At 43.8% G+C, this 27065-nt stretch overlaps 1 protein-coding gene across 2 annotated transcripts in view; it reads right to left on the bottom strand.

Moving 5' to 3' along the window:
- Positions 1–27065, bottom strand: part of LOC115154244 (cell surface glycoprotein MUC18-like) — a 93784-nt gene that overhangs the window by 21632 nt on the left and 45087 nt on the right. The window lies entirely within an intron of this gene.

Genomic DNA, 27065 nt, shown 5'->3' with positions numbered 1-27065 from the left:
AGATATAAAGAGCGCTATGATTTTCAGTACAAGCTCGCCAATAATCTGACTCCAGCCCCTCTAACACTTCTCCAACATTCCCAGCACACACACACACACAGGCTGCTGTCTGCCTGTGTGTGATGCTACATCAACCAACTAACCCCTCTTGTCCTGGCAGAACTCTCAGCCCACTTCTACCAGTCACACAACAAAGGCCCATCTGCATTTACCCGTTCTTTAATCCCATCGATCAGACGTCAAGATGCTGTCAGCCAGGCAGAGCCACACCCCAGACGAGGATCAACCAGCAGCATTTCTGCAGTCCTCTGAACCCCCCGCAACGAGGGCTTAATGCCCTCAAAGAGAATAGCAGAGTGATCACACGTGCACTACAACATTAATAAGGGTAGCCCCAACTCCCCCCATTCTCAAACTCCCGGCTGTCAGCTAATGAGAGCCTGGGCTAGTCTGAATTCTAATCCTTTATTTTAAAGGGATTCTTTAAATGGGGCTTGAGATAAACCTGGTTTTGTGGATTATGGATTTTGCACTAACTCATCACATGCGCCGCTGTTACTGTTTATTGTCCATCCTGTTGCCTAGTCACTTTATCCCTACCTACACTGAGTGTACAAAACATTAGGAATTACTTCCTAATATTGAGTTGTACCCCCTTTTGCCATCAGAACAACCTCACTTCGTCGGGCCATGGACTCTACAAGGTATCGAAAGCGTTCCACAGGGATGCTGGCCCATGTTAACTCCAATGCTTCCCACAGTTGTGTCAAATTGGCTGGATGTCCTTTGGGTGGTGGACCATTCTTGATGCACACAGGAAACTATTCAGTGTCAAAAATCCAGCAGCATTGCAGTTCTTGACACGTTCAAACCAGTGCACTGGTCCCATGTGGCTCAGTTGGTAGAGCATGGTGTTTGCAACGCCAGGGTTGTGGGTTCGATTCCCACGGGGGACCAGTATGGGGGAAAAAACGTATGAAATGTATGCATTCACTACTGTAAGTTGCTCTGGATAGGAGCGTCTGCTAAATGACTACAATGCAATGCACCTGGCACCATACCCCGTTGAAAGGCACTTAAATCTTTTGTCTTGCCCATTTCTTAACCTTTATTTAACTAGGCAAGTCAGCTTGTTGCACCCTCGACAATTACTATGATTATTATTATTTGACCATGCTGGTCATTTACGAACATTTTAACATCTTGACCATGTTCTGTTATAATATCCACCCGGCACAGCCAGAAGAGGACTGGCCACCCCTCATAGCCTGGTTCCTCTCTAGGTTTCTTCCTAGGTTTTTGGCCTTTCTCAGGAGTTTTTCCTAGGGAGTTTTTCCCAGCCACCGTGCTTCTTTCACATGCATTGCTTGCTGTTTGGGGTTTTAGGCTGGGTTTCTGTACAGCACTTTGAGATTTCAGCTGATGTACGAAGGGCTATATAAATAAATTTGATTTGATTTGAGTTAAGAACAAATTCTTATTTTCAATGACGGCCTACCAGGGAACAGTGGGTCAACTGCCTTGTTCATGGGCAGAACAACAGATTTTTACCTCAGGGATTTGATCTTGCAACTTTTCAGTTACTAATCTAACACTCTAACCACTAGGCTACCTGCCACCCCATTAACCCTCTGCATGCCACACCTACACAATCCATGTCCCAATTGTCTCAAGGCTTACAATTCCTTCTTTAACCTGTCTCCTCCCCTTCATCTACACTGATTGTAGTGAATTTAACAAGTGACATCAATAAGGGAACATAGCTTTCACCTGGATTCCCCTGATCAGTCTATGTCATGGAAAGAGCAGGTGTCATTAATGTTTTGTACACTCAGTGTATATGTACATATATACCTCAATTACCTCGTACCCCTGCACATGGACTTGGTACTCGTACCCTGTGTATATAGCCAAGTGGGGCTGGGCAATACGGCCAAAATATCATATCACGGTATTTAAAAAAAATATGATGGTATTTTATGTTTTTGAATAATAAAAGTTGTAAATGTGCTTTATGAGTAGTACGCGACCCTAGGGTGGCAGCACATACATTCAAAGTGATTTTAATGGGTTCTTCTCCATTCTGATCATTTTATACCGTTCAATTCAACCTAAAATTATTTTCAGCATTTTCATACATTTCTGCATTTCCTGCACTCATTTGAGATCATTTCCACATTGCCACGTAGGACTGCACGATATAGGCAAACAATCTAGGCCTTATTTTTAAACAAATGTTGCAATTGCGATTTGACATGCAATGTAGAGCAAAACAGTTTGGTGAACTGTTGGAATCATAGAAATATAATTATTATTCTCATTCTAAAGTTAGAATATAATAGTGGGCACTTTGAATACAGTGTTGTTTGACATGACAACAAATGAAAATGCCAGGGAAGAGTTGTTGTGATAAGTGTTTCCTAGGAGACCCTATAATCTTTGGCTACATTGAAGTTTTTTTCTCTTAGCTACTTCATGTAGCTAACATATTCATGCTTTGCGTATTCCTCTTTGATTTAGAAGATACAGTTGCATAAACAGCGTGCTAATTTAGGTCTACACCATCAATTGTATTATCAGGCTGTATAGCTAATTACTTTTGCGCTGACACATTTAGGCTGCGATTAGCGTTAGCGGCTAACACGATTTAGGCCCAACTTGCTAAGAAAAGACTAGCTGTTTGCAGATGTAAGAAACACAAACAAATAGTGTAATTATAGAATGCTAGTGGATTTATACTTAGAAGCAAAGTGAAAACAACATCGTTGTCATCAACATTGTTGTATGTACTACATTGATCATGCAGACTGAATGCAAGTGTCTCGTGGTCAAGGAACAACAAATGCGCTGTTTGAGTGACAGGGGGCGGGGCTTCTCTCTGCATTGTTGGGAAGGGCCCGTAAGTAAGCATTTCACTGCTAGTCTACACCTGTTGTTTAGAAAGCACGTGACAAATAAAATGGGATTTGATTTAAGTAGATTAGTTATTTTCGTGTTTAAATTAAGATTTACAGTTTCAGAGGTACACAGCCCCAAACCCAACTATGCTTGGGAGACAGGGCCTGATTAGGCTTCGAATGGCTCGATTTGGACTGGAATAGTAGCTCAAGCTCGACAGGAGAATTCAGTGTTGTAAATGTTCTGAGGTTTGGCACTGGAAAGGTTTGTGTGTGAAATCCTACTGCCTGGAGCGGTTTCAGCTGCCTACCAATCCCAAGCCTCTCTCCCCACCAGCGAGTGCCAAAGGTGAAAGTGAAAAAACAACTGTTGGTTTTCTCCTCACACCCCTCAGTGTATTATACTCTTCGTCCCCAGTTCGCACTGTCATCCCTTTAAAGCACCGTTTACGACAGCCACAAACAGCCTAGTACTAAACGACAGGACTAGAAGTCCTACAACCAAGTACCAACTGCCCATGTTTCCCATTGAAACAGATTCTCAACTCCAGGAACAAAAAACACAGCCTCCTTTACCTCGACTAAATCCACTACCAGTCAGACAAAGTCAAGCTCAATGACATATCAACTGTTTTCATAACTCCAAGCCACGGACTTTCATATCAGAATGTTGAGTGCTTTCCCTTTCCTATCTACTGTACATCTAGACTTGTGATTGGGACTAAATCCTCTGTGGAGGGAATAATAATAACAGCTCTTTATTGACTGAGTGCCGTGCCAAGACCTTGAGAGGTCTGCTGGGTGTCCGCTGGGTGACCCGTGTCACGCTGTGCCGGGAGAGAGGACAGAGTAGTCCTGGGTTAGATAGATAGGTGGGGTTCACGCTGACATGGGCAGCTGCAACAAAGGGACCATCTGTCAGATTCACATGCTAAAGACAGGCACAGCTGGGGACAGGGAACTCTCCTATTGACACCTGCCGCCTGGCCATTTGTCAAGTGATTTAGTGGGAAGTGTTAGAGGAGGGATTGGGGGTGGTCAGAGGGGGAACAAAGGTGAGAAAGTAGAGGAGAGGCAGTGGACCACACACAATGACAGTGTTCTTTATCAATTTTTGATTTATCTCTCCCAAGCCTGCCCCACCTGTGCCCCTAACAAATCTTGCATTTCCTTTCCCCCTCAGAGGGCTCTGTTCTGAAGTTTCTCTGCAGACGTTTGGGTCATGGAAACTGTCTCTGGGTAATGTCCCTGCTGGGATGTCAACAGCAGGTGCTCTGGTGCCTTTAACTGGATATGCCTTTTGCACCTTAGGCCATAACTTTGATTTAAGAGCAACTTTATGTAGCCTTCTGTTTTGTAGCATTTGCATACATAATGCATAGCTGCTGTTCTGTTTTAATATGTCCTTACGCTGTCATAGGATAAGGGCTAGTCATTGTATACACTTTTCAATACTACTGAACTCATGAACTAATTCAGTCTATCAGTCTCTGAACTTGTTAAGTTAATTTAGCCTGGTTTGAGTTACACCAGTGAGTGCACCTGTTCCTATTATTCTTTAGCTTCACACTCACAAAGATTCTTTCCTTCAGTCCTGCAAAAAGTCAAACTTACAGCTTGTGCAGTAGTTCCCAAACTAGGGGTCCCATGTATTTGTATTTATTAGGGATCCCATTAGCTGCTGCCTCTTCCTGGGGTCCAGATATATATATATATATATTTTTATTTAACCTTTACTTAACTAGGCAAGTCAGTTAAGAACAAATTCTTATTTACAATGACTGCTTACCCCAGCCCCAACACTGGGCCAATTGTGGCCACTCTATGGGACTCCCAATCACAGCCAGATGTGATGCAGCCTGGATTCAAACCAGGGACTGCAGTGATACCTCTTGCACTGAGATGCAGTGCCTTAGACCACTGCGCCACTCGGGAGCCCAAAGCACTTACATTAAAGCACTTATATTACATATAAAACAAAAGTTAAACAGTACATCATATAACATTATTACACCATTACATTTCTACAATATATGTTTAATACCACAATGTATGCATGTGTCTGTACCTTTGTGTATCTCGTCACAGTCCCCATTGTTCCATAAGGTGTATTTTTGCCTGTTTTTAAAATCTGATTCTACTGCTTGCATCAGAACTGATTCTACTGCTTGCATCAGTTACCTGATGTGGAATAGAGTTCCATGTAGTCATGGCTCTATGTAGTACTGTACGCCTCCCATAGTCTGTTCTGGACAGTGGAGAGACCTCTGGTAACATGTCTTGTGGGGTATGCATGGTGTGTCCAAGCAGACACATTCAGCTTGTCAACACCTCTCACAAAAACAAGTAGTGATGAAGTCAATCTCTCTTCCACTTTGAGCCATGAGAGATTGACATGCATGTTGTAATGGGAATTTTAACGATTGTGCTTTTCTTATAACTCATTTCTGTGTTCATTTCATGTGCTGTTCTATAAACCAATTTCTGTGTCCATGCAAAAGGCTGACTGTACACATCACAGCTATCAGTAGCTGCATTTTGGCAGTATGCCCGGACCGTGTTTTGAGAACGAACGACTGTGTTTTGAGAACAAACTAAAGATATCTCAGTTTCAAGGTCTCAGCTTAGAGAGAAAGAAGCCTCGTGAGGTATTATTGGTCTGTCACATGTTATGAAACAGGATTGGTTGGTCACATGAATGAAACAAAACGGTAATGATGAATTAATTATGCTAAATCTGTCTGTGTATAGCCGTATATAAGACAACTGCTGGGTCTGCCCACGAAGAGCTCCTGACTGACATGTGTACAGTCGTGGACAAAAGTTTGAGAATGACACAAATATACATTTTCACAAAGTCTGCTGCCTCAGTTTGTATGATGGCAATTTGCATATACTCCAGAATGTTATGAAGAGTGATCAGATGAATTGAAATTAATTGCAAAGTCCCTCTTTGCCATGCAATGAACTGAATCCCAGAAAAACATTTCCACTGCATTTCAGCCCCACCACAAAAGGACCAGCTGACATCATGTCAGTGACTCTCTCGCTAACACAGGTGTGAGTGTTGACGAGAACACGGCTGGATATCACTCTATCATGCTGATTGAGTTTGAATAACAGACTGGAAGCTTCAAAAGGAGGGTGGTGCTTGGAATCATTGTTCTTCCTCTGTCAACCATGGTTACCTGCACGGAAACACGTGCCATCATCATTGCTTTGCACAAAAAGGGCTTCACAGGCAAGGATATTGCTGCCAGTAAGATTGCACCTAAATCAACCATTTATCGGATCATCAAGAACTTCAAGGAGAGCGGTTCAATTGTTGTGAAGAAGGCTTCGGGGCGCCCAAGAAAGTCCAGCAAGCGCCAGGACCGTCTCCTAAAGTTAATTCAGCTGCGGGAGCAGGGCACCACCAGTACAGAGCTTGCTCAGGAATGGCAGCAGGCAGGTGTGAGTGCATCTGCACGCACAATGAGGCGAAGACTTTTGGAGGATGGCCTGGTGTCAATAAGGGCAGCAAATAAGCCACTTCTCTCCAGGAAAATCATCAGGGACAGACTGATCTTCTGCAAAAGGTACAGGGATTGGACTGCTGAGGACTGGGGTAAAGTCATTTTCTCTGATGAATCCCCTTTCTGATTGTTTGGGGCATCCGGAAAAAAGCTTGTCCGGAGAAGACAAGGTGAGCGCTACCATCAGTCCTGTGTCATGCCAACAGTAAAGCATCCTGAGACCATTGATGTGTGGGGTTGCTTCTCAGCCAAGGGAGTGGGCTCACTCACAATTTTGCCTAAGAACACAGCCATGAATAAAGAATGGTACCAACACATCCTCCAAGAGCAACTTCTCCCAACCATCCAGGAACAGTTTGGTGACGAACAATGCCTTTTCCAGCATGATGGAGCACCTTGCCATAAGGCAAAAGTGATAACTAAGTGACTCGGGGAACAAAACATCAATATTTTGGTCCATGGCCAGGAAACTCCCCAGACCTTAATCCCATTGAGAACTTGTGTCCAATCCTCAAGAGGCGGGTGGACAAACAAAACCCCACAAATTCTGACAAACTCTAAGCATTGATTATGCAAGAATGGGCTGCCATCAGGCAGGATGTGGCCCAGAAGATTTTAGTTGCTAGGGACTCTTTTGGAAGAAGCTAGCTAGCTAACGAAGAATAACATAGAATATCTAGTTAACAGAAGAAAAGAAAGAGAAAATCAGGACAGAAGAAAAAGGATATCAAAGTGAAACAGTTCTCTAAAGATTCTCTAAAGTTCTCTAAAGACACAAGAGACAATAATACAAGAAACAACACTTCTGTAGCTTGTCAACTATGTGTCTGTCTATCCCTGTTCTCTCCCCTCTGCACAGGCCATACAAACGCTTCACACCGCGTGGCCGCTGCCACTCTAACCTGGTGGTCCCAGCGCGCACGACCCACGTGGAGTTCCAGGTCTCCGGCAGCCTCTGGAACTGCCGGTCTGCGGCCAACAAGGCTGAGTTCATCTCAGCCTATGCTACCCTCCAGTCCCTAGACTTCCTGGCGCTGACTGAAACATGGATTACCACAGATAACACTGCTACTCCTACTGCTCTCTCCTCGTCTGCCCATGTATTCTCGCATACCCCTAGAGCATCGAGCCAGCGGGGTGGTGGCACTGGAATCCTCATCTCTCCCAAGTGGACATTCTCTCTTTCTCCCCTGACCCATCTGTCTATCTCCTCATTTGAATTCCATGCTGTCACAGTTACCAGCCCTTTCAAGCTTAACATCCTTATCATTTATCGCCCTCCAGATTCCCTTGGAGAGTTCATCAATGAGCTTGACGCCTTGATAAGTTCCTTTCCTGAGGATGGCTCACCTCTCACAGTTCTGGGTGACTTTAACCTCCCCACGTCTACCTTTGACTCATTCCTCTCTGCCTCCTTCTTTCCACTCCTCTCCTCTTTTGACCTCACCCTCTCACCTTCCCCCCTACTCACAAGGCAGGCAATACGCTTGACCTCATCTTTACTAGATGCTGTTCTTCCACTAAACTCATTGCAACTCCCCTCCAAATCTCCGACCACTACCTTGTATCCTTTTCCCTCTCGCTCTCATCCAACACTTCTCACTCTGCCCCTACTCGGATGGTATTGCGCCGTCCCAACCTTCGCTCTCTCTCTCCCGCTACTCTCTCCTCTTCCATCCTATCATCTCTTCCCTCTGCTCAAACCTTCTCCAACCTATCTCCTGATTCTGCCTCCTCAACCCTCCTCTCCTCCCTTTCTGCATCCTTTGATTTTCTCTGTCCCCTATCCTCCAGGCCGGCTCGGTCCACCCCTCCTGCTCCGTGGCTCGACGACTCACTGCGAGCTCACAGAACAGGGCTCCGGGCAGCCGAGCGGAAATGGAGGAAAACTCGCCTCCCTGCGGACCTGGCATCCTTTCACTCCCTCCTCTCTACATTCTCCTCTTCTGTCTCTGCTGCTAAAGCCACTTTCTACCACTCTAAATTCCAAGCATCTGCCTCTAACCCTAGGAAGCTCTTTGCTACCTTCTCCTCCCTCCTGAATCCCCCCCCCCTCCTCCCTCTCTGCGGATGACTTCGTCAACCATTTTGAAAAGAAGGTTGACGATATCCGATCCTCGTTTGCTAAGTCAAACGACACCGCTGGTCCTGCTCACACTGCCCTACCCTGTGCTTTGACCTCTTTCTCCCCTCTCTCTCCAGATGAAATCTTGCGTCTTGTGACGGCCGGCCACCCAACAACCTGCCCACTTGACCCTATCCCCTCCTCTCTTCTCCAGACCATTTCCGGAGACCTTCTCCCCTACCTCACCTCGCTCATCAACTCATCCTTGACCGCTGGCTACGTCCCTTCCGTCTTCAAGAGAGCGAGAGTTGCACCCCTTCTGAAAAAACCTACACTCGATCCCTCCCATGTCAACAACTACAGACCAGTATCCCTTCTTTCTTTTCTCTCCAAAACTCTTGAACGTGCCGTCCTTGGCCAGCTCTCCTGCTATCTCTCTCAGAATGACCTTCTTGATCCTAATCAGTCAGGTTTCAAGACTGGGCATTCAACTGAGACTGCTCTTCTCTGTGTCACGGAGGTTCTCCGCACTGCTAAAGCTAACTCTCTCTCCTCTGCTCTCATCCTTCTAGACCTATCTGCTGCCTTTGATACTGTGAACCATCAGATCCTCCTCTCCACCCTCTCCGAGTTGGGCATCTCCGGCGCGGCCCACGCTTGTATTGCGTCCTACCTGACAGGTCGCTCCTACCAGGTGGCGTGGCGAGAATCTGTCTCCGCACCACGCGCTCTCACCACTGGTGTCCCCCAGGGCTCTGTTCTAGGCCCTCTCCTATTCTCGCTATACACCAAGTCACTTGGCTCTGTCATATCCTCACATGGTCTCTCCTATCATTGCTATGCAGACGACACACAATTCATCTTCTCCTTTCCCCCTTCTGATAACCAGGCGGCGAATCGCATCTCTGCATGTCTGGCAGACATATCAGTGTGGATGACGGATCGCCACCTCAAGCTGAACCTCGGCAAGACGGAGCTGCTCTTCCTCCCGGGGAAGGACTGCCCGTTCCATGATCTCGCCATCACGGTTGACAACTCCCTTGTGTCCTCCTCCCAGAGTGCTAAGAACCTTGGCGTGATCCTGGACAACACCCTGTCGTTCTCCACTAACATCAAGGCGGTGACAGCCCAGTCCAATCTGTTCGCTGCTCTGGCACCCCAATGGTGGAACAAGCTCCCTCACGACGCCAGGACAGCGGAGTCAATCACCACCTTCCGGAGACACCTGAAACCCCACCTCTTTAAGGAATACCTGGGATAGGATAAAGTAATCCTTCTAACCCCCCCCCCTTAAAAGATTTAGATGCACTATAGTAAAGTGGTTGTTCCACTGGATATCATAAGGTGAATGCACCAATTTGTAAGTCGCTCTGGATAAGAGCGTCTGCTAAATGACTTAAATGTAATGTTAAATGTAAGATAATTGACAGCATGCCAGGGCGGATTGCAGAGGTCTTGAAAAAGAAGGGTCAACACTGCAAATATTGACTCTTTGCATCAACTTCATGTAATTGTCAATAAAAGCCTTTGACACTTATGAAATGCTTGTAATTATACTTCAGTATTGCATAGTAACATCTGACAAAAATATCTAAAGACACTGAAGCAGCAAACTTTGTGGAAATTAATATTTGTGTCATTCTGAAAACATTTGGCCACGACTGTACTATGGTGCATTGAGTTGGTTGGAACCTCTCCAGCGTGCTGACAATAAACAATGATTCATTTAAGATTGACTTTCGAGTGTCCCTGTGTAAAACGTTTTCCACAACAATGTCATTAATGTTAGCTCTTCATGTACTTTTAAGGCTGTTCTGAGCCAATTGCAAGTTTCCTAAGTCCCTCTTTGTGGCACCTGACTACACTACTGAACAGTAGTCTCGGTGCGACAAAACTAGGGCCTGTAGGACCTTCCTTGTTGATAGTGTTGTTAAGAAGGCAGAGTAGCACTTTATTACGGACAGACTTCTCCCCATCTTAGCTACTGTTGTATCAATATGTTTTGACCATGACAGTTTACAAGCCAGGGTTACTCCAAGCAGTTTATTCACCTCAACTTGATCAATTTCCACATTATTCATTACGAGATGCAGTTGAGGTTTAGGGTTTAGTGAATGATTTGTCCCAAATACTATCCTTTTAGTTTTAGAAATATGTAGGGCTAACTTATTCCTTGCCACCCACTCTGAAACTAACTGCAGCTCTTTGTTGAGTGTTGCAGTAATTTCAGTCGCTGTAGTAGCTGACGTGTATAGTGTTGAGTCATCCGCATACATAGACACACTGGCTTTACTCAAAGCTAGTGGCATGTTGTTAGTAAAGATTGAACAAAGTAAGGGGCCTAAACAGCTACCCTGGGGAATTCCTGATTCTACCTGGATTATGTTTGAGAGGCTTCCATTAAAGAACACCCTCTGTGTTTTGTTAGACAAGTTACTCTTTATCCACATTATAGCAGGGGGTGTACACATACGTTTTTCCAGCAGCAGACTATGATCAATAATGTCAAAAACTGCACTGAAGTCTAACAAGACAGCCCCCACAATCATGTTATCATCAATTTCATGTGTGTAATTGCTGTGCTTGTTGAATGTCCTTTCCTATAAGCGTGCTGAAAGTCTGTTGTCAATTTGTTTACTGTGAAATAGCATTGTATGTGGTCAAACACTATTTTTTCCAGAAGTTTATTAAGGGTTGGTAACACGCTGATTGGTCAGCTATTTGGGCCAGTAAAGGGGGCTTTACTATTCTTGGGTAGCGGAATGACTTTAGCTTCCCTCCAGGCCTGAGGGCACACATTAGTAGGCTTAAATTGAAGATGTGGCAAATAGGAATGGCAATATCATCTACTATTATCCTCAGTAATTTTCCATCCAGATTGTCAGACCCCGGTGGCTTGTCATTATTGATAGACAACAAACATTTATTTATTTCCACACTGACTTTACGGAATTCAAAAGTACAATTAATGCGTTTCATAATTTGGTCAGATATACTTGGAAGTGTAGTGTTTGTTGCTGGCATGTCATACCTAAGTTTGCTTATCTTGCCAATGAAAAAGTAATTAAAGTAGTTGCAATATCAGTGGGTTTTGTGATGAATGAGCCATCAATGAATGATAGAGCCAAGTTTGCCTTTTTTCCCAAAATGTCAAATAAGTTGCTCCAAAGCTTTTTACTATCATTCTTTATATAATTTGTTTTTGTTTCATAGTATAGTTTATTTTTCTTTAGTTTAGTCACATGATTTATTCATTTGCAGTACGTTTGCCAATCAGTTGGGCTGCCAGACTTAATTGCCATACCTTTTGCCTCATCTCTCAACCATACCATTTTTCAATTCCTCATAAATCCAAGGGGATGTAACAGATTTTACAGTAATTTTCTTAATGGGTGCATGCTAATTAGTAACTTCATAAATGTGTCAAGTGCAGCATTTGGTTGCTCTTCATTACACACCACAGACCAGCAAATATTCTTTACATCATCAACATATGAATCACTACAAAACGTATTGTATGAAGTTTGTGGGGTCACCTGATATGATAATGGGGTCATGGGAGAATTTCCAAAATCCTGTTAAAAATAAATTAATAATAATATTTTTGATCATTAAAATCATTAAAATCTAAAAGTTAAAATTAAATCAGAGATCGTGGATTGTGGAAAAGGCCGCACTTGACCTTTGCACTTGAATCATTCACACTCTGTCTGAACAACTCAAAAACTCCCCACCTTATGCTCTCTCTCTCCAAATGGACGTTAGCTGTGAGGGACGAGGTGCCCATCCATTTACTTTTGTTCGCTACATGTCGGGGGATGCTATTTACGAGGACATATTGTTCAGTCTCACGATTCCCGAGCATGAAACGGCACAGGTGATGTTCAGTGCACTGCGTGGCTATATTGACGAAAACCAGATTCCATGGGATCGAATGGTGGGCTATTGCACAGATGGGGCTCTATCACAGGACTGCGGGCAGGCCTCTGCACTCTAGTTATGAATGTGTCTCCCTCTGCGATATGGACACATTGTATGATACACCGACTGAGCTATAATGGATACATAACTGGCGGCAATAGACTCTGAGATATGCAGCAGGTAACTTTGATTGTAAACTTATAAGGCCACAGGGCGAGACCCAGATGCAGACACAGGAGGCAGGTGGTTCGAGTCTTTGATATTTATTAGTATCCAAGGGGCAGGCAAGAGAATGGTCGTGGATAGGCAAAAAGATCATAACAAGGTCAGAGTCCAGGAGGTACAGATTGGCAGGCACGCACGAGGTCAGTGCATGCAGTATGGTCAGGCAGACGGGTTCAGGCAGGCAAGGGTCAAAACCGGGAGGAGTAGCAAAAGAGAGATAAGAAAAAGGCGCACGGGAAAAACACGCTGGTTGACTTGACAGGACAAGACGAACTGGCACAGAGAGAGGAAACACAGGGATAAATTCACCAGGGAAAATAAGCGACACCTGGAGGGGGTGGAGACAATCACAAGGACAGGTAAAACAGATCAGGGCGTGACAAAACTACATCGTGCACGCCTGTTTGCAAAACTATGTGGAGATATGGGATCACAGCATGACAATGATCTATTTCACATCGAGGTTTGGCGGTTATCAAGGGGGAGTATTGGAAAGATTTTTTTAATTGAGAGACGAACTGTTGTCAATCGCAATGGATGTAAAAAACAAACTTTGTTGACTTTCTATGTAATGAAAAGAAAATATGACTCCTTGCCTATGTGACAGACATATTTGGGAAACTGAATGAACTGAACGCAAGCATGCAGGGGAAATACAAAAAATATATACTGATGAGTGACCAAATCTGCGAAATCCGTTTGACTATGATCCTGCCTCAGTTGACATGCCGATAAGTGAAATCGAACAGCTGCCATGTGACCGAATGCTAAAGAAAACGCATTCACGGGTCACTATGGAGGAGCTGTCAGATATCAAAATGGCATCATGGGCCAAAAGTTTGGGAACCCCTGAGCTAGTGCCTTTTAACTCTTTAGAACCCATAGCGGCCATCGACTGCCTTTCTTTAAATTACTATAGCGAATGGCCTCGTTTTTCTAACAATAATATCTGTGTCAATATCGCAAAATTAACTTGCTAACAACCTGTTGTTGTATTCGCAAGGCTGTTGTCATAAATCAGAAACTAGAAACAGGGTATGCTGTCATTTGACTTTAACTTTTTTTTTTACTTCATCACTCAAAATTATGGTGCCAAAGCGGACACCACTTTTCATGTTTGATGCTGTCAAACTTGGGGAATAGCTCTGTCCTGTCATGACATGATAACTTGGTTGGTAAAGGTGAGCACATCAGCGGTGGAGCTCGAATGATTGCTCTCTGTCTCATGGAAATAGTTGCAGTGTTTAATTGTTTATAGTCAGCTAACAAGTAGGTTGTTTTGTCTTATTTCTACCAATGTAATTGATATGGAAACGGCCCAAGCTGCTTGCTATAGCTAGCTAGCTAGCTAACTAGTTAGTCTGTCAGGCAAGAAAAATTGTGTATAGTGGTAAATTTGGGCTGCACTCACAAAGTGTCAACCTTATCTGTCACTTTCACTAGCTAGCCATACAGACAACCAGCTAACTAGACATCGAAATTAAGGCTAGAGTAATTTGTGTTTATCTGTTGGGCTTAGGTTATGGTTTGTCATGTTTGCTAGGTGCAGATATTCATAGGCTATACATTTCCTAATTTTTCTATTATTTGACAGCTTAGCTGTCGTGTTAGGGTAGTAGAGGCCCGCGCAGTGGAGCTCATATGATGAGTTGGATATTTGTTTACATAGCCAGCTAACAAATTGCTTGTTTTGTCCTGTTTATACCGATGCAATTCATTTGGAAACTGTCCCAGCTTCGTCGTAAACAAATCAGCTAACATTTGTGAACTCTGTAGTTAGTCTGTCAGGCAAGAAAGCAAGAGTTGATTGGAGGTGTGTAACTGTATCACACAATTGAAACTCGTTTCAGGCATATGTCGCGTGTCACAGGACAGACATTTGAATGTAAACATTACATTTTTTATTAAAATGCATTTTTTTGGCAGAAATGCTTTCTGGAACATTTGAACTTACATGTGCCTTAATAACGAACGTGTATGCCATCTGTAAATACGAATACAATGGTTAAATTACGAGCCTAGTTGGTTTAGCTACAGAAAAAGCCAGGAACTTTCCCACTACCCATGATTGGCTGAGATAATGGATGGGCTGGACATGCCGAGAGATTAGTTTGGATTGGTCTGCCATGTCGCACACTTCTGTCTACAACATGAGCTGCTCAGTATGTGTAGGTAATCCTTTCTAATGCAGCTTTTTTGAAAGATATCTTGAAGAACTGCAAAACTGTTTCTAATGCTCTCCACTATCTGGAGGACCAAGTTTTGAAATCAGTGGAATGCCCAGTGGAAGCAGAGTATGATAGCTAAGAAGAAGGAGAAAATTCTGGCATTTTATTGCCAAAAAGAGAACACACAGAAGGCTGTTGTCTAAAACACCTGTCTCCGGATTACATCTTCAAACTAAGGGCAACCATGGCATCCGTGATAGAGAGGGATAAGCGTGCATCCATGTATACGGGTAAGAGAGTCTAGCTAGTTACATTTTCAGATATTATTAGTTAGTTTCAAATTTTTTCAGAAAGTCGTTTTCATTGTAAGTTAAAGCATAATCTTAGCTGGCTGGCTCACTAGCTAACGTATGTGTATGCTCTGTGTAGTAATATTATTCTTATCTCAGAGCCACTTGCATTGATAGTTATAGCCTACTGTTAGCTAGCTAGCTAACATTGAATCTAGTTGGTTAGCTTTAGCTACCTGTAGATTCATGCAGGGTAGTAACTTTATGAGTTGAGATTATGGTTCATTGTTTAGCTAGCTAGCTACATGTCTAAACAAAAGACTCCACTATGCAAGTAACCATTTCACTGTACCGTTTACACGTTCTGTATCCTGTGCATGTGACAAATAAACTTTGATTTAATTTGATATAGTGTGTGTTTACCAGAGACGGTAATGTGAAGAACAACATGACCTGCACCAAAGTCAATTAGGCCAACGAGACAGTGTCCATGTTCTAAAATTGTCTGGTAGAATGCCCTGCTTTTATTTTGTCACACACACAAGTGTACAGCTATTTTCTGTAATTAACTCGACGTTAACTTGTAAAAATGTCAGTTTATTTTCCTGTAATAATGACTACAAATGACCTAAAGTTATGATGTTGTCAGCTATATGATATGGTCATTATTTGAACTGGCTAGACAGCTAACTTAACATTAGCTAGCTAGCTAACAAGCTAGAAACTAACCAAAACATTGTTTAGAAAGTTGCTTTTAGTTGCCTGGTTTGCTAGATTGACACATACTAAATTCATTTTTAAAACAGATGGGTTCATTGGTGTTAAAATACACCAGTTATGCTTGGACCATGTCGTTTTTGTGTTTATACTTTTTCACAACAACAAGTTTGATGTTTGACGACAATATAATGTTCATGATATCACTGCGACAACTGTCTACAGACAAGTACTGAGTAAAGGGTCTGAATACTTATGTAAATGTAATATGTTTTTATTTTATTTTATAAATTAGCTAACATTTCTAAACCTGTTTTTGCTTTGTCATTATGGGCTATTGTGTGTAGATTGAGGGAAAAAAAGTTTAATCAATTTTAAAATAAGGCTGTAATGTAACAAAATCTGGAAAAAGTAAAGGGTTCTAAATACTTTCCTAAGGCACTGTAACTCAACATATTCTCAAAAAGCATATAAAGGCTGTGGGTAATTAACAGTGTGTGTGTATGATTCTGTTAGTCATTGTGATAGGGAAAATTGTGTAAGTGTCACGCCCACTCCCCAGCATTACGCACTCCTGCCACCATCATTACGCACACCTGCCTTCCCTCATCACGCGCATTAGCGAATTATTGGACTCACCTGGACTCATTCACCTGTTTTATTACCTCCCCTATATTTGTCAGTTCCCCAGCTCTGTTCCCTGCTGCTGCATTAATGTACGTATGTCGTTGTGTTACTCATGTGCTGACGCTGTTCCTGTCCTGTTACATGTCCGTTCCACATTAAATGTTCAACTCCCCGTACCTGCTTCTCAACTCCAGCGTTGGTCCTTACAGAATGCAGCAGCCCTCAAACGAAGCATCGGGGAGTGCTGGCTTTCCGTTGGTGGTGACGTCAGGTTCGGGGTCTGCCGCTGATGGTGTGCCTAACCCAGCTCGGCGGGCTTCCATGTTCTAGCAGGCGCCCATCCCACGTCAGGCCTCAGCCAGATCGTCAGGTTTTTACACCTCAGCTGGCTCACCAGGCTCCCACGCCTCAACCGGATCGTCGGGCTCCCACGCCTCAACCGGATCGTCGGGCTCCCACGCCTCAACCGGATCGTCGGGCTCCCACGCCTCTACCGGTTCGCCGGGCTCCCACGCCTCTACCGGTTCGCCGGGCTCCCACGCCTCTGCCGGTTCGCCGGACTACCACTCCTCAGCCGGTTCGCCGGGCTACCACGCCTCAGCCGGTTCGCCGGGCTCCCACGCCTTAGCCGGTCTGCCGGGCTCCTACGCCCTACCCAGCTGAGTCCAGCGTCCAGGCCTCGGCCGGCCCGTCAGGCTCGCCTAGGTGGGACGCCGGGTTGCGGCCCTAGGGTGGGGGGTGGGGAGGGGGGGGTACTGTCATGCCTGCTCCCACTGCCCCTCCCTGGTGCTCGAAGGCGCCAGACTCCCCAGCATTACGCACTCCTGCCACCATCATTATGCATACCTGCCTTCCCTCGTCACGCGCATTATCAAATTATTGGACTCACCTGGACTCATTCACCTGTTTTATTACCTCCCCTATATTTGTCAGTTCCCCAGCTCTAATCCCTGCTGCTGCATTAATGTTCGTATGTCGTTGTGTTACTCGTGTGCTGACGCTGTTCCTGTCCTGTTACATGTCCGTTCCACATTAAATGTTTAACTCCCCGTACTCCAGCGTCGGTCCTTACAGCAAGTCCTGCTCTAAAGGTAGCAGCAAGATTGAATTCTTGGACGTAATAGCTTTGGGCCACTATCCCAAAATTGTCAAAAGGGGAAAGGGCTCCTTTTTAAGTGTGCACTGAAGCTGGTATATGAATCACTTTAGCACAAGCATTCTCACCTGATAATCAGTAAGCACACCAACACACCACTTTGATTGACTGGTGATCTTTTAACAGCATCTAATATTAGGGGAGAGGAGGGGGAGGATTTGGTATTTCAGTATCTCTTTATCCTCTCTCTTAAAACATCAAGTTCAAAGATACACAACAATCACCTTGATCTGTGGGCCAAGACGACCTTAAAATAATAACCACTTTTCTTCATCACAGAGCAATAGCTATGTTCTTGGAAACATTTACATTATAATAATTTAGCAGACACTCTTAGCCAGAACTACTTACAGGAAGACCTAGGGTTAAGTGCCTTGCTCAAGGACATAGTGACAGACTTTTTATCTAGTCTGCTCAGTGATTCGAACCAGCAATATTTTGATTTCTGGCCCAATGCGCTTAACCGCTACACTACCTGCCAGGTTCCTGGAAACTATGACAAGTTGTTATTATTATTATTATTAAAGATAATATTGCAAAAATAGCTCTGCAGGGCAATGGATCCACATTCTTTGATGTTTTTTCCATGCTGCTTTTAGGTTTATCAAATCAAAGAGTGAATTCTGCATAATGAAATGCGCTTAGATGTTTGAACCTTTTATCACCAAATTAAGTTATTCAATTAGGAAGCGATCCAAGGCAGTCCCTATGATATGCTAACTATCTTAGCTTGAAGTCTAGAGCAGACAAGCCCTTTCATCCACAGTTTAAAAAATTGTGCAGTATGAGCATAACTGAACAATATCATACACAAATCAATTACAAATAGTCTAGAGTAGACCACTACAATACAAGTGGAATGCAATTTTTTTGAAAATATACAGTACTAGTCAAAAGATTTATCACAAATTACACCCTTATAAAAATAGCTTTAAGAGTCATGGGTAAAGGCTCTTCTCATGGATATGGAATTTTGTGATGTGATTCGATAGTATTATACCCCAAGAGCAGAGAAATGAAGTTACAGTATTTGTACCCAACAATCTCCCAAAGCTCAGTTGCTATTATGTCACTTATGTTGCCTAATTGATACTGCACTCGGGTGAAGAAATAAAGATAGAGGAAAAATGTGAATGATAACTCTACAGAGAACGCTTCAATGCATCAAATGGCTTAAACCTTAGAGGCAAACTGATATTTAATCAAATAGTTCCCTGAAAACTGACAGGGAAAATGTGGTTTATTTTGGCTCCCGAGTGGCACAGTGGTCTAAGACACTGCATCTCAGTGGCTTCAACCTTCGAGGTAAACTGATTCGAATCCAGGTTGCATCACATCCGGCTGTGATTGGGAGTCCCATAGGGCGGCGCACAATTGGCCGAGCATCGCCCGGGTTTGGCAGGGATAGATAGTCATTGTAAATAAGAATTTGTTCTTAACTGACTCGCCTAGTTAAATAAAGGTTAAATAAAAACATTTAAAATAAAATGTTCCAAGCAGGCAATGACCAAATATAGCTATTTTATTAAACTTTGGGGAGGTTAGCAGCTAACAAAATTACACTGAAAAGAATGCATTGCCATTGAAGAGAGACAGTACAATTTACCTTGATTCTCGCAATCAATTTAATTAATCTGTTTGAGGGGGTGATTTAGCTACCTGAAGATTCCAAAAATAACCCTGCCTTCCTGAGTAACAACAGATTCCAACCACTGAGGAGAGCTCTATCTAAGTAAGACATTGACCTGTCTGTTTCCTGCCTCACTATGTTTGTGTGTTTGTATGTGCTTGTCAATATCTCAGTTCCTAGTGTCCGCTGGGAGAGCAGATGCCAGTCAGTAAGAGTGTAGAGAACCCACTGTGCCGTGACTCCTTCAGCCCTGCAGGTGGAAGTGCTGAGTCAGCTGCTTTCTAACAGACCTGCTGGCCTTCATTGGATATACCACAGTTGTAAACCAGTTGCCCCTGCTTGGGGTGATAGTGCCTTGGCTAAGAGCCTTACTTCATTTAATAAACAAACATAAATAGCTAGCTACCTCTGCTAACGGGTTAAGTTTTAGGGTGTTCACCCATAAAATGATTAACTAATTCAAGGTTTATACAAACATGTCCATTCAATAGAAAAAGCGTCAGAAAAAATAATAGTCCAAACCCCATGTCTCTACCATATATGGTTCTAAAGCTGGAGGTGATTTATTCTGAGAGTGTAGCATGTTTAGAGTGAATGGAATGTCATCAAGGGCATGATCAAAAACTTGTCAATGCTCAATAGAACTCTGTGGCACTGCTTCGTTGCAGAATGGCGCTATAACTTTGAGTGTCAACTGACAAGCCCAACTAGTGGCTGCAGGTTCGTGAGTGAAAATATAGTATTTTTCTATATGAAATCCATGGAATACAAAACAAAATAGGGACTAAATATATTTATTTACAAAGCGAACAGACTGAATTTCAATATCCACCGAGGATCTGGAGATGAAAATGATGACGGTATCAAGAGTATTTTTATTGGCCCAACCCATGGAAACACCTCCAAATGGTACCACCTCCCAACCCCAAATATGGAAGAAATACTACCAAAAGCAGCGGTCTAAACTAGCACCGGTCACAGGAAATGAACATTCTTATTTCACCAACACTGTCAATTACAAGTATATTAAGGTTATAATATTGTAGAGAACAATCTAATGATTCATTATATGTGATTTATAATGACATAGACAAAGAAAACTAAGTACTGACATTAATTTCGTACCACCATCTTGAATTGCATTTTCCTCTACATTCTAGAGCAGTGAGTGGACGCCCAATGTTGAGCTCTGTGGGCTACATAAACTCAGCAAAAAAAGAAACGTCCTCTCACTGTCAATTGCGTTTATTTTCAGCAAACTTAACATGTGTAAATATTTGTATGAACATAACAAGATTCAACAACTGAGACATAAACTGAACAAGTTCCACAGACATGTGACTAACATAAATGGAATAATGTGTCCCTGAACAAAGGGGGGGTCAAAATCAAAAGTAACAATCAGTATCTGGTGTGGCCACCAGCTGCAATAAGTACTGCAGTGCATCTCCTCCTCATGGACTGCACCAGATTTGCCAGTTCTTGCTGTGAGATGTTACCCCACTCTTCCACCAAGGCACCTGCAAGTTCCCAGACATTTCTGGGGGGAATGGCCCTAGCCCTCACCCTCCAATCCAACAGGTCCCAGACGTACTCAATGGGATTGAGATCCGGGCTCTTCACTGGCCATGGCCAGAACAGAACACTGACATTCCTGTCTTGCAGGAAATCACGCACAGAACGGGCAGTATGGCTGGTGGCATTGTCATGCTGGAGGGTCATGTCAGGATGAGCCTGCAGGAAGGGTACCACATGAGGGAGGAGGATATCTTCCCTGTAACGCACAGTGTTGAGATTGCCTGCAATGACAACAAACTCCGATGATGCTGTGACACACTGCCCCAGACCATGACGGACCCTCCACCTCCAAATCGATCCCGCTCCTGTGTACAGGCCTCGGTGTAAATCACATTCCTTCGACGATAAACGCGAATCCGACCATCACCCTTGGTGAGACAAAACCGTGACTCGTCAGTGAAGAGCACTTTTTGCCATAGGCGATGTTGTTGCCAGTGATGTGTGGTGACGACCTGCCTTACAACAGGCCTACAAGCCCTCAGTCCAGACTCTCTCAGCCTATTGCGGACAGTCTGAGCACTGACAGAGGGATTTTTCATTCCTGGTGTAACTCAGGCAGTTGTTGTTGCCATCCTGTACCTGCCCCGCAGGTGTGATGTTCGGATGTACTGATCCTGTGCAGGTGTTATTACACGTGGTCTGCCACTGCGAGGACGATTAGCTGTCCATCCTGTCTCCCTGTAGCGCTGTCTTTGGCGTCTCACAGTACGGACATTGCAATTTATTGCCCTGGCCACATCTGCAGTCCTCATGCCTCCTTGCAGCATGCCTAAGGCACGCCTCTTTAGTGTCCTAAGTTTTCATAACTGTGACCTTAATTGACTACGGTCTGTAAGCTGTTAGTGTCCTAACGACCGTTCCACAGGTGCATGTTCATTAATTGTTTATGGTTCACTGAACAAGCATGGGAAACAGTGTTTAAACCCTTTACAATAAAGATCTGTGAAGTTATTTGGATTTTTATGAATTATCTTTGAAAAACAGGGTCCTGAAAAAGGGACGTTTCTTTTTTTGCTGAGTTTAGGTTACACTAAAGTGTCCTTTCGTGACTGGAATTAGCGGCGGCTGACTGAGCAGCACTTCAGGAAACATCAACAATTAAGTGGCTAATAATCATGGCACTTGGGAGGGGTCTGTTTATATCGATATCACGCTCAATAGAACAGGGGGCGAACGTTTGGGGTGTAGCGCTGTTTTTAAGTAAGACTATTCAAAGGCCACATGGACATTTGGAATAACCTATACATGATTTCGCAAGGCTGCCATCACGTAAAATGGAATAAACCACTTTGTATTTTAGTTAATTTCAACGAATCACGACCCCCCTTAGGATATTAACGATGACAACGGTTAGCTGCTATATAAGTAATAGTTTGACTTTCAAATCCGTGTATTGGTGTGTGGCCAGCAACTTTTATAGATAGACCACCCTGAATAATCCGTTCCATTTGTGAAAGGAAAATCAGCGCATATGACAATATCAACAGTAGGCCTAAAAAAAACAAATATATTGATTGGTTTTAAGCAATTGATCTTGGGTCATCGTGTTGACTATAAACTTTTATACTAACATCAACAATCTGAGGCAAAAAGGATGTGTAATTCCCCCGAATTCGACGTGGTCAAAACGTCAGCTTTTGTAATGTAGTTATACATACTGTCCACATCATGGAAAGTTGCGCAACATGCTGACATACATGTTATTAAATTATTGCACCAACACTGCTCGGGCGCGCCAACGAGTGTCTGCGTTGCCAAGGGCTAAACTAGAAGTCAGTTGTATTTGTGACACAGATCGCGCTGCAAGTCCTGTCTCTCGCATCTCCTCATTGGTTTATAGAAGCAGATACCCACGTGCCATCTCCTCACTGGTTATACCCACGTGGGTGACAAAGACGAAAGGAGGTCAGTGGTGGTAATACACCTTTTATGAAAGTTAGTTGCCAATCGCCATATAAGTCCAAAGAAGAAAAATCCTGGAAGGAGGAGAGATGACTAAAAACGATTCGGTTGACCATTTTATGTGTGGATTAATTGTCGGAGTAGAGTACCTTGTGCAGTTCAGGTAAAATAACAACTCAACGTTTATATCCCAGGACAAATTAGCTAGCAACAGCAAGCTAGCTAAATATAACAAAATGGCTAGCAACTGCAAGCTAGCAAGCTAAATTGCCATAAATGTTTAATGCTTTTCGACCTGTCCCCAAATTAATATAATTGATTCAGAGTTTGTTTTGATATTTTAACCTGCATGTCTTGATCGCGTTTGGTGTGGGGGGACAAAATCAATTTGCACACGATGGCGCAAGCGCACGGCCGGTTTGGGTACAGTGCAATATACATTAATTAGAAATGGCAAAATAATTCTGTATCTTAATTTAAGATGATAGTAAATTAAGCAAACACAGATTTGTTTTCTATAATTACATATATTTCTCACTAGTTTAACCATTTAGAGATAAAAAAAATGCTCCTCAGTGCCATTTAACCAGGTGCTCTAGACTACAGCATCCAAAGGTTCTGTGCAGCAGGCCGATTGAGTTAAGGGCAGGCAAATACTGTACTTGATTGACAATATAATAATTTTCCAACTATAAATCATGAATGTCAGTGGCAGATCCAAATATTTATATTTTAACGAGGAGTATTCGTATGCACGTTACTTCAAAAGGTAATGTTGGATGACACCTTGAGCTAATCTTTCTTCCCACCAATAACCACAACAAATGGATGCATTCTGCCAAACAGATCTGTCTTTGTCTTAATGAGTATGTGCATATAAACAAAATTTAAGAGAACCTTCTCTAGGGTAGGGGGCAGTATTTTGGCGTCCGGATGAAAGGCGTGCCCAAATTAAACTGCCTGCTACTCAGGCTTAGAAGGTAGGATATGCATATTATTAGTAGATCTGGATAGAAAACACTCTGAAGTTTCTAAAACTGTTTGAATGATGTCTGTGAGTATAACAGAACTCATATGGCAGACAAAAACCTGAGAAAAATCCAACCAGGAAGTGTGGAAATCTGAGGTTTGTAGTTTTTCAAGTGATTGCCTATACAGTATACAGTGACTTAGGGTTCATTTTGCACTTCCTAAGGCTTCCACAAGATGTCAACAGTCTTTAGAATGTTGTTTCATGCTTCTACTGTGAATATGGAGCGAACAAGAAGGCCTGGAAGTAGATGAGTGAGAAAATGACATGAGCTCAGAGGCGCACGCTCACGTGAGCATTAGCTGTGGTTCCTTTTCTTTTCTGAAGACATTGCAATTGTCCGGTTGGAATATTACTGATATTACTGATTAAGATTTATGTTAAAAACATCCTAAAGATTGATGCTATACATCGTTTGACATATTTCTACGAGCGTAAATCTAACTTTTTTTTACTTTTCGTCGTGACATTTTGCACGCACTTCCTGCATTTGGAGTAGTGGACTGAACGCGTGAAAAAAAAGGAGGTATTTGGACATAAATGATGGACTTTATCGAACAAAACTAATATTTATTGTGGACCTGGGATTCCAGGGAGTGCATTCTGATGAAGATCATCAAAGGTAAGTGAATATTTATAACATTATTTCTGAGTTTTGTTGACTCCACAAAATGGCGGGTTTGGTTTCGTGTCTGAACGCTGTACTCAGATTATTGCAAAGTGTGCTTTCGCTGTAAAGTTTTTTAAAAATCTGACACAGCGGTTGCATTAAGGAGAAGTGTATCTATAATTCTTTGAATAACAGTTGAATATTTTATCAACGTTTATGATGAGCATTTCTGTAAATTGATGTGCTCATTCACCAGATGTTTTGGGAGGCAAAACATTTCTGAACATTACACGCCAATGTAAAATGTTTTTTTTTTTAATATAAATATGAACTTTATCGACCAAAACATACATGTATTGTGTAACATGAAGTCCTATGAGTGCAATCTGATGAAGATCATCAAAGGTTAGTGATTCATTTTAGCTGTATTTCTGGATTTTGTGACGCCTCTCCTTGCTTGGAAGATGGCTGTGTGGTTTTTCTTGTCTCAGCGCTGTCCTAACATAATCTAATGTTATGCTTTCGCCGTAAAGGATCTGTGTCACGGAGGCTCTCCGCACTGCTAAAGCTAACTCTCTCTCCTCTGCTCTCATCCTTTTAGACCTATCTGCTGCCTTTGATACTGTGAATCACCAGATCCTCCTCTCCACCCTCTCCGAGTTGGGCATCTCCGGCGCGGCCCACGCTTGGATTGCGTCCTACCTGACAGGTCGCTCCTACCAGGTGGCGTGGCGAGAATCTGTCTCCGCACCACGTGCTCTCACCACTGGTGTCCCCCAGGGCTCTGTTCTAGGCCCTCTCCTATTCTCGCTATACACCAAGTCACTTGGCTCTGTCATATCCTCACATGGTCTCTCCTATCATTGCTATGCAGACGACACACAATTCATCTTCTCCTTTCCCCCTTCTGATAACCAGGTGGTGAATCGCATCTCTGCATGTCTGGCAGACATATCAGTGTGGATGACGGATCACCACCTCAAGCTGAACCTCGGCAAGACGGAGCTGCTTTTCCTCCCGGGGAAGGACTGCCCGTTCCATGATCTCGCCATTACGGTTGACAACTCCATTGTGTCCTCCTCCCAGAGTGCTAAGAACCTTGGCGTGACCCTGGACAACACCCTGTCGTTCTCCACTAACATCAAGGCGGTGACCAGATCCTGTAGGTTCATGCTCTACAACATTCGCAGAGTACGACCCTGCCTCACACAGGAAGCGGCGCAGGTCCTAATCCAGGCACTTGTCATCTCCCGTCTGGATTACTGCAACTCGCTGTTGGCTGGGCTCCCTGCCTGTGCCATTAAACCCCTACAACTCATCCAGAACGCCGCAGCCCGTCTGGTGTTCAACCTTCCCAAGTTCTCTCACGTCGCCCCGCTCCTCCTCTCTCTCCACTGGCTTCCAGTTGAAGCTCGCATCCGCTACAAGACCATGGTGCTTGCCTACGGAGCCGTGAGGGGAACGGCACCTCCGTACCTTCAGGCTCTGATCAGTCCCTACACCCAAACGAGTGTAACCGATGTGAAATGGCTAGTTAGTTAGCGGTGGTGCGCGCTAATAGCATTTCAATCAGTGACGTCACTCGCTCTGAGACTTGAAGTAGGGTTTCCCCTTGCGTTGCAAGGGCCGCGGCTTTTGTGGCGCGATGGGTAACGATGCTTCGTGGGGTGTCAGTTGTTGATGTGTGCAAGGGTCCCTGGTTCAAGCCCGGGTTGGGGCGAAGAGAGGGACGGAACCTAGACTGTTACATTGATACTGTTGACCCGGATCATTGGTTGCTGCGGAAAAGGAGGAGGTCAAAGGGGGGGTGAGTGTAACCGATGTGAAATGGCTAGTTAGTTAGCGGTGGTGCGCGCTAATAGCATTTCAATCAGTGACGTCACTCGCTCTGAGACTTGAAGTAGGGTTTCCCCTTGCGTTGCAACGGCCGTGGCTTTTGTGGCGCGATGGGTAACGATGCTTCGTGGGGTGTCAGTTGTTGATGTGTGCAAGGGTCCCTGGTTCGAGCCCGGGTTGGGGCGAAGAGAGGGACGGAACCTACACTGTTACACGAGGGCACTGCGCTCATCCACCTCTGGCCTGCTGGCCCCCCTACCTCTGAGGAAGCACAGTTCCCGCTCAGCCCAGTCAAAACTGTTCGCTGCTCTGGCACCCCTATGGTGGAACAAGCTCCCTCACGTCGCCAGGACAGCGGAGTCAATCACCACCTTCCGGAGACACCTGAAACCCCACCTCTTTAAGGAATACCTAGGATAGGATAAAGTAATCCTTCTAACCCCCCCCCAAAAGATTTAAATGCACTATTGTAAAGTGGTTGTTCCACTGGATATCATAAGGTGAACGCACCAATTTGTAAGTCGCTCTGGATAAGAGTGTCTGCTAAATGACTTAAATGTAAATGTAAGTGTAAATGTAAAGCCTTTTTGAAATCGGACAATGTGGTTGGATTAACGAGAAGTGTATCTAGCATCCCACATACCCCAGAGAGGTTAATGGGAGGAAATTAGTTGCTGACCATGAAGGGCTACGAATCATTTAACACGCAGCAGAGGTGATGTGCAGTTGAGGGGAGTTTGCCGCTTTAACAGTAGTTTGTGTGATCCACAACAACAAAACTATTCTGTGATAGGGGTTTGCATCTTTTTTTTAAACCTTTATTTAACCAGGAAGGGCTCATTGAGATTTAAAATCTCTTCTTCAAGAGATAGGCAGCACCAAGTCATTACAAAAATTA

The sequence above is a fragment of the Salmo trutta genome, chromosome 19 (genome assembly GCF_901001165.1).
Source record: "Salmo trutta chromosome 19, fSalTru1.1, whole genome shotgun sequence".
In the NCBI taxonomy this organism is placed as follows: domain Eukaryota; kingdom Metazoa; phylum Chordata; class Actinopteri; order Salmoniformes; family Salmonidae; genus Salmo; species Salmo trutta.
Note: the sequence above shows the minus strand (reverse complement) of the source record. Positions and strands in the feature narration are given on the sequence as shown.